The sequence below is a fragment of the Porites lutea genome, chromosome 3, assembly GCF_958299795.1.
Source record: "Porites lutea chromosome 3, jaPorLute2.1, whole genome shotgun sequence".
NCBI lineage: Eukaryota > Metazoa > Cnidaria > Anthozoa > Scleractinia > Poritidae > Porites > Porites lutea.
In genome coordinates this window covers 23,603,526-23,612,291 of record NC_133203.1, presented here as the reverse complement: position 1 = coordinate 23,612,291, position 8,766 = coordinate 23,603,526, and the positions used below count along the sequence as shown (strand labels likewise).

At 37.9% G+C, this 8,766-nt stretch overlaps 1 pseudogene; it reads left to right on the top strand.

The window, feature by feature from the left end:
* The first annotated feature begins 1,112 nt into the window (after positions 1 to 1,112).
* LOC140931992 (uncharacterized) lies at positions 1,113 to 7,555 on the top strand (annotated as a pseudogene).
* The last annotated feature ends 1,211 nt before the right edge of the window (positions 7,556 to 8,766 follow it).

Here is an 8,766-nt window from a genome sequence, read left to right as displayed (position 1 = left end):
TGAATTAAACGCTTTTTTCATTCCAGAAAATCTGAGGAAGTATTAAAAAGTTGAACTAGAAATCATATGAGCTTACCCCTAATACGTGAAAAGGTGAAAAGGGGTGCCATAACAGAAAACAAACAGAAAGATCTTACCAAATCTTCATTCACTTTGCTGGTTGATGAAGAAGCAACTTCTTTACTCTTTTTTATTTTTCTCTCCCCGTTATCTATAAAATCTCTCTTTGCGGGAGAACGTTTTGGCATGGTACAACAGCACCTACAACGCGACGGTTGACAACTGACAAGCGATCGACCAAGCGAGCAGCATTCAACCCAGCAAGTAAGTCATGTAAGGTCACCTATTGACCAATAAAAACGCAGGCTCGAGTATTGGAGGGTCATTCTTTGGCCCTCTATTACAATCTTCCCCATGGTAAAGTACCCCCTTTTTGAACGCTTTTATAGCTCTTAATGGCGGCCATCTTGATTTAATAGACTCGGTACATTTGAAATCAAGATGGCTGCCATTAACGGTAAGACGCGCTCGATGTCGACTAACTCAAGGAAAAATAGGGGACTGTGAACTGTCTATCGGGGGGCAGAGAACAGTTAGAAGTATTTTCTCCACACACCCGGCTGCCCCACCCCACCCCACCCCCATTCCCAAGAGGTTGCTAGCATGCTATAATTATTGACAAATAAACTGTTTTGTGACGATAATATAAATCTGAAAAATAACTGACAATCAAGTAACAAGTTTGTTATAAAAGGACGAAAATTATCATGACTTTTAATAGTATTACTTGGAAATATCTATCAGAAAGTACATTGATCAATCCAGGGATGCAAACGTTGCCCAGAAATTTTTAAACTGCGAACGCAAAAGCATTTCTTCAAAACGGCCATTCCATTCGTTCAAAATATTCGGAGTTTTATGACTAACTAATCTACGATTTTCGGACAGGGGCATAGCCAGCCATTGTTTTACTTTTAAACCCGAGTTTTAGAAGTCCTTGTGGCGGAAGGAAGCGGGGGCGGGGGCGGGGTGTTGAGGACATAAAAGTACGCCAAGTTAACGCCGAGAGTTCTGTTTTGCTTTAAAATGTTCCGTTAAATGAGTAATAAGCAATGAGGTATCGACGAATGGGCCCTCTCCAGGCGGGCAAGCAGTAGCGAACATCGAAATCATTGGGTATGGAGCAAGTAAGTACATACCGTAAAATTCCGAAAATAAGCACCGGGGCTTATATTTTTTGAAGGCCCTTTTTGAGAGTTTTATTTTTGAAGGGGCTTATATTCGGAGGGGCTTATCTACGGAGGGAAATTTGCCTTTCAAAATCGATTGAGCTAGCCTTATAGTTGGAAGTAAATTTACCGTTTTTGCTTTGTTTTACTTTGTATTTGAGGGCATTTTTCCAAGTACAAGCCCCCTGGGGCTCATATTTGGAGGGGCGATTTAACGGAGGGTTTTTTGCGTTACCGGTCTGGGGGGCTTATATTTGGAGGAGATTATACATGGACGGGCTTATTTTCCGAATTTTACGGTATAATCAGGATGGCACTAACAAATGTGGTTTCGCGTTCATTGAAATTATCATTCTGACTCGCTCAATTTGACAAAAGTAGGAGTTAAATATCAATGTTCAAAACGAGAAAGAGAAGGTCGTTATTGTTTGTTTATTATATTTTCAAATGTGAAAATAGGCAATTTTGCTTCTCAGATTCGTGCATTGATGGCGAAAAAAAGTACCGAAAAGTGTTCTGCACGTATACGCATATTGGGATACGCAATCCGTTTTTAGGCAGGCGTATTTTGGCAACCTCAATGGCCATTGATATATAAAGAAGCCCGAGGCTAAAAGGATAAAACAAGACAAATTTTAACAACTAAAATGCAATATCAATACTGCAATTACTGTAGCATATGTATCCAGGCCAAAAAAATTAGTGAATTGCCATTCTCTCTGCCCACGATCAGCTCATATTTAAAGATTTTATTATCTCAATTTCCCCATGACAAGCAAACAGACATGCCATAGTGTTCTGTAAAATTTTCTACCTACGCGCAGTGGCATGGCTGTCCACAAAAATGTATCTGACCAGAGATAAGTATTTGAGAGTAATGTATAACTTTTGAATTTAGCAATCACATATAGTCACAGAAAACTGGCAAATTACACTCTTGAGGCCGGTAATACAAGCGTTCCCTGAGGCTTGTTATTTTGGTGCTTAAGCAAAAATACGACGACGACCGCAACACCTTTGCTGTTTGCACGTGGATCCCGCTTTTTTGTACATTTATTTGCCGTCACTACACGAATACTACGTTAAAATGCCTGATTTCACGTTTTGTGCAGGACGTGAACTCAAGACAACGACTTTCTTTTTCTTTTCCTGAACTTCGCAGAAAAATTTGCCAATATTTGAAGAATTGAACGGAATGGAATAAGCGCGCGCGATAAAGTTTGAAGCAGCGCGAGCTCACTCTTTAACATGGTGACGTTCTCGTTGCCTTCGCCGTTGTTATTGCTTATTAAGCTCCCTATTACTAGGATTTGCCCCGTATGTGTACTACTGCTCTTTGATTTTCCTTTTCTTTCAAAATATGATCTTCCCTTGTACAAAAAATACACTACTCTTACAAGCTTGTAATGAAAATTTATTTCAGCTGGACTTTTAAAAGTACAATCGTGACAGGCAGTTTTATTCAGCGGCTCTTACAAAACTTATGAATTATAAATTGCTTTGCTTGGGAGCTGCCAAAAAAGAATTTTACACGTAAACAAACTGAAAGACAGTATAAGGCTGATATACGTAATTGTGATTGCACGCACATAAAGCTTCAGTGAAGTTCATCCAAACATTTTCCGTCAATGGCAGCCTCGTGGTTAATTCGTTTGATCTTTCTGGCTGTTAATGTTCTCAGCGCAAATTTACTGGTGATATCCAACTCCGACTTCTGTGCGAGCGTTTTTGAAACTAAGAATGGTAAGTTAACACGTTCGGCTCTATAAAACAGTTTTCGACAACTTTTTCTATATCTCTGGGCCCAAACAAAATATCGTTCTTTGTAACATCTTTTAAATATCCGCCATTTAAAGCACTTTAAAAGCACTTCCTTTTCTTGACCATATCTGGTGTTGAAATTTAATACTTATATTACAACTTCTACCACTTTTTTTTTTACTTCTGACGATTCCCGCTAGCTCGTATCTAATCCCAATTAAGAAAGCAAGTATATATTTTATTATAAAAAGGCAAAGCTAAACTAAGAGAATATATGAATACCGTTTTACTTCATATTCCCCCGTTCTTTATTATTTTTTCTTTCAGACCATGTTTTAGTTGATCATGTCATGAATACGTCAGCGGTTGCTGACGAGTTTGAATGTCACCAAAAATGCCTCAGAAATAACAGCTGCAAGTCATTTAATGTTCGTCCTGGTGCAGATATTACAAAACGACTTTGTAAGCTGAACAACAAAACACGGAAAACGACGCAGGATAAATTTAAAAAGAAGAAAGGATCTTCTTATTATGGACATGTTAAGGTCAGATCCACTGTTTGAATATGAACTATCGCTTTTTTACAAAACTGTTAATTAAAAAAAACAAAAGGCAAAACAACCAATTAAAACACTTGTTCACGACGGTCACCCTGAAATCAAAAATGAGACAACAGACTAGTATTTAATTTCTTTAACTTTCCGGCTCAAATTCTATAGAGTTTGAGGCCTTATTATGAATTAGCTGAACTCAAGTAGTTATGTTTGCAGAACTCAAATATCGTATATGGTGCTTTTGACGACATTTTTCTTTTAAACATTAATTTGTCGTGGAGTAAGAGTTTGCCTGTGTCTTAAAGTACATATTTGCTTTTACCTACACAGTAAACATTGCGTATGGCAGGAAATAAAAAGAAGGTAATAGATACAACAACAACAACAACATATTAATATTCCTTCTAAAGCGAACAAAAGTGGTAAAAACTAAAGCACATAATGAGGTCATCTATAGTTTTTATCTACTGTTTGATGTTTCTCATTTCAACTCGTTATTTTCTTCTCAGGTTTCCTGCCAAGATCTGCTCACCAACAAAAAGAAACAAACTGGTCATTGTCATCCGGATTACAGAGGCAACAAACTTGAACTTCGTAAGTAACGCTCGTCTGTTTTTAAATTTGATTTTACAATTGCTTCACGGTGGAGTGAATATTCACCATATATAGTCATTTGTTTTATTATCTGCTACAGCAAAGCAGCGTAGCTGGAATTCCAAGGACCCTGCTTATTCCTGTTAGAGCATCCGGGACTCTGGTGACTCTAAAGGAGACGGGATGTACTAGATCGACCCTGAGAGCAGTGGAAACCCGTTGAACGTTTACTGTGACATGACAACTGGCGGAGGTGAGATCTGCTCTTAAAAAATCTGTAATGGTAAAAAATGCTTTTCCATTTCTGATTGGCCTAAATTCCCCGGCTTATTCTTTATAAACAGTTACCATTTTCAACTTTTGAAGACGTCTAACGTCAGTTGTACAGACATCGTTTGGGAGAGGGACGGCAGAGGGTTCAGTAGCTCAGCTGTTTTAACAAAGCTGAAGATTTCCCCGGCAAGGCGGGTATGCAGGTTGTCTTTTCGGCCTTTGTGGTCCTTCATGAGAACAGTACAATTTCACGATGTTAATTAAAAAGCACTTTTTCGAAATGAATGAGAGACGTGAAAGTAGGTCTCTTGTCTTAAACAGGGTTATGGTTTGAAGGGCTCGGCAGCTCACTTTTATCCAAACTTTCCTGAGCCAATGCAACTTCTCGAAATCGTGTAATTTCTTTCTGGGATCGGATAACTTGGCCTTTTTAATAATACGAAGCAAATATAAGACGTATACGGGTATGTACACTGCACGTAATAATAATAATAATAATAATAATAATAATAATAATAATAATAATTTTATTTATATAGCGCTAAAATCCAATAATTGTCCAAAGCGCTACCTAATTACAAAAAAGAATATAAAAAAAAAAATGTAAATTATAAAATATCTACAATATACAATATAATTCAAATATAGCCTAAGTTATCTACTATATAAATCAAAAACATCTTAAAACAAAAGGAATCTCATAACCTATATGCTAACTTAAATAAAAAAGTTTTAAGGGATTGCTTAAAAGTTGCCACTGAAGCACATTTCCTAATCTCTAGAGGTAAATCGTTCCACAATTTAGGTCCCGCAATAGAGAAAGCTCTGTCTCCATATGTTTTCAATCTGCTTCTTACACTGTACATAACACTGTTATTCTATCTCCGAATATTATTATTATTTGAATAGTTGAAGAAACACAAAAGAACACGAAAAGAAAGATGCAACCTGGAAATGGCGACACCGTATCGTTGTTTATTCCTTTACTTGTGAAAATTGTTTGTTCTTAATATATAGCTTTAGCCAGGGCTAAAAGCGAAGCTCCGGCCCGTTGATAAATTTACAATTTAAATCAAACGATAAACTTTTAACCAGTTTAACCCACAAATCACTAATTTTAGGGCACATTCATGTGACGTTAGAGGGAGGGCTAAGTGATTTTTGCAAACAGTTCAAGGATAAAAAAAATTCTTACATACCGTTCATAGTCTTATTTTTACACCCAAAAAGTAGAAATCACCTTTGATCACAGCACATTAGGCTTGGAAAACAAATTTTTCCAAAACAAATAACCTATTCGCACATTAACACCACCCTTATTTTATAAGGTTAATTGGACAGCGCTGATATATAATTATATGTTATAAAGGTCGGTTATTAGACATGATAGTCCTCGGTAGCAGCCAATTTATACGCTATAATTTGTTGGTTCAGCTGGTTGTATCCCTCTACAAGCAACATTGTGATTCTGACTATTCTGCTTGCAAAATTTAATATGTCTACTTGTTATCTTTGCAGATCAGGTCTTTATATATCCTACGTTCGGCATACTCGTTTGCGGTTTTAGTCCTTTCTGGTTAATGTTTGTTCTTTATGTATTTTGGGGTCGTAGAACTTTTATAGATCCGATATGCTGTAATTTTTGCATGGTTCTGTCCATGTTTTTGAGGTTGGTTTTGCCCAATCCTTTATTTTCTTTCCGAGACAGCAACTTGACACTTGGACCCTTGCGGCCCCCGAGAAGACACATAGTATGGCGTGATTCTGTCGGTGATGAGAGTTCTAGGTTAAATCATAGTGCGCGGATATTTTTCATCAGAGTTTTCTCTGGTTGTTACGCCATACTGTCGGAGCCCAAAAAAGAGCGAAGCAGCTGTCTATGGCTATAGTCCCGCTCTGTTTTGAGTTCTTTCAGTGTCGTGTTGATGTCTTGCTTCACGGTGGAGTGAATATTTACCATATATAGTCATTTGTTTTAAGTTAATTTTTACGTATATAGTACGATCAGCATTGCAGTATTCTGCATGCAGAACTTAATATGTCTATTTGCTATTTTTGCTGATCAGGTCTTTATAGACTGAATATGGCCAACGCATGACCGTGGTGAGAAAAGCCAAAAGCAACTACCTTTCCTGCCTGTTAAAAACTGGCTAAGCCAGTTGGAAATCAACATTTTGATTGTGCAGCTCAGAAACACAACTTTATTTCCTATGCGTAGAAGAAAAATTGAACTTGAGCCTACGAATGTTTAAAAAGTAGTAACTTGTCAGCGGATAACTTCATAAAAACTCAAACCCGATGGGTCAACACAAGAGCCCGCGATACGGCCATGTGATATTGCTCAGCCGATACCCTGTTTTGACAACTGTCACCTGACGAAAATATGGATGTCCATTATCAGGTTACAGACTCCCACACTAGCTAGAAAGTGTGAGATTTAATCTTGGTTTCCCTACAGTGTAGACGGACGTCGGACGGACGATCACGTGACCAAATTTCCCTGATAGATCGAAATGCGCGCGTCGAGCTTCGCTATTAAAACAACCTTTCTTACTGTTTTTACAAATGTACAACTTCAATAAAATACCTCTTTATCTTCACATTTTTCCTTCAGGAGGCTGGCTCCTCGTTTCCAACATCACGATGGAAAGCTCAATTCTTCCCTATGAGCTGCCAGACAAGACTTCATACCCTGGAATAACCAGTGATCAGATGGTTCTCACAAAAACCGTCATGAATGAGCTTAGAACACACTTGTCTTTCACCCAACTGAGATTCCACTGCAGTAAAAACAATGGACGTACGTTCCACGTGACCACTGCTGCTAACAGCACTGGTGAAGCTGTAGTACAGTACTTCAGCGGTCAGACGGATGTCCAGCCCGCCTCGTGTGGCTCATACGTCAGAATGGAAAATGACAACTCAAGGTTAGCAGGTGTTTGCCAAAAGTGGGGATTCGAAAGTGGCTCACATGAGGTAGCTAAATGGGGCCATGGATTTGATCAAGAGAGATTATACCACCACCCTGCTTTTGCTAGAGATTTATATCATTGGACGCTTGATGGTCAAACAAAAAGATGGGAATGCGACGATTATCTTGTTGGCGTGACCACCGGTGATTTCTGGAAGATTTACGTTCGCTAAAAATGTTTGTGTGTTGACGTCTGTTTTATTGTTAGTCTTATTAACTGTAGACGTTTAAAAAGTACTAGTAGTAAAATGACGGCATGGTACAAATAGCCCATTGCTAACTTAGATGAAAATACCTTGATTTCAAGCCATTTATAAAATATAAAAATATATATATAACTGTTACAAGAGATTTTTCTTATATTCGTCATTTAAAGTAAGCTTTATGTCAGTTTTCGTATATTGCATTTAGTTTTCAAGTAATAGCTTTGAATAAAGCCACGAAAAGCTCATGCCATTTAATCATTGTGCCGTTTGCTTTCAACTGTGTCGCATGCACCAAAGTCACTAAATATCAAATTTTCCTTGAAAAGCCAACTATAGAGCTTATTTATATATAAGCAAGCAAACTGAGGCCCAGTTAAGCAGTCTAAGCCCCGGGGGATACTTCTTGCAATGGCCTATATGGGAGGCACTGCTAGAAAGGGGCACCTTTGTCAGGTGTCAGGTATAAGATATGGTGGGGATTTTACTCAAGTTGAAGTATAAGAAAGGGCAGGGAAATCTGTCTGTAAAAAGACCTAAAGTTGCTAGAAGAATTTATGACTGTGTCAAGAACATTTCCTGGTTTTGTGATTTATTTATATTTTAAGGGCAGTGCATTTTTAACAGTTTAAAGGGATCGAGGGTCTAAATTAGATATGAGAAAGTCAGAAAGGGATCCTTTTTTTAATGGAAGATATACGGATATATTAAAGCTGAAGTGTTGAGTGATCAATTTGCTACAGTTTTCACAGATGAACTGAATCTACTGATTTAACATCCCAAATAAGGGCCCTAGTATGAAGCAGACATTCCCACTCTGAAGTTTGAAGTTTCTGGCATAACACGCATGTTAAGAAACATTAACGCCAAAAAGGCCTGTGGTCCTGACAAAATTTCTCTCGCTGGGTTCTAAAAGAAGCTGCGCCTGTCATTGCCCCATTTCTCCAGTATTTTTTAACTCCATCAATACAAAACAGATCAAGTCCCAAGTGACTGGGTCACTGCAAATGTCACCCCAGTTTTAAAAAAAGGAATCGCAAAAAGCCAAGTAACTACAGAACGATTTCTCTAACATCTGTGTCTTGTAAGATTATAGAACATATTAGTATATACACACTCAGTGATCTTGGTGATTTAAGCAATCTGATTGGTTCGCTATCTCGGACTATTCAACAATATTC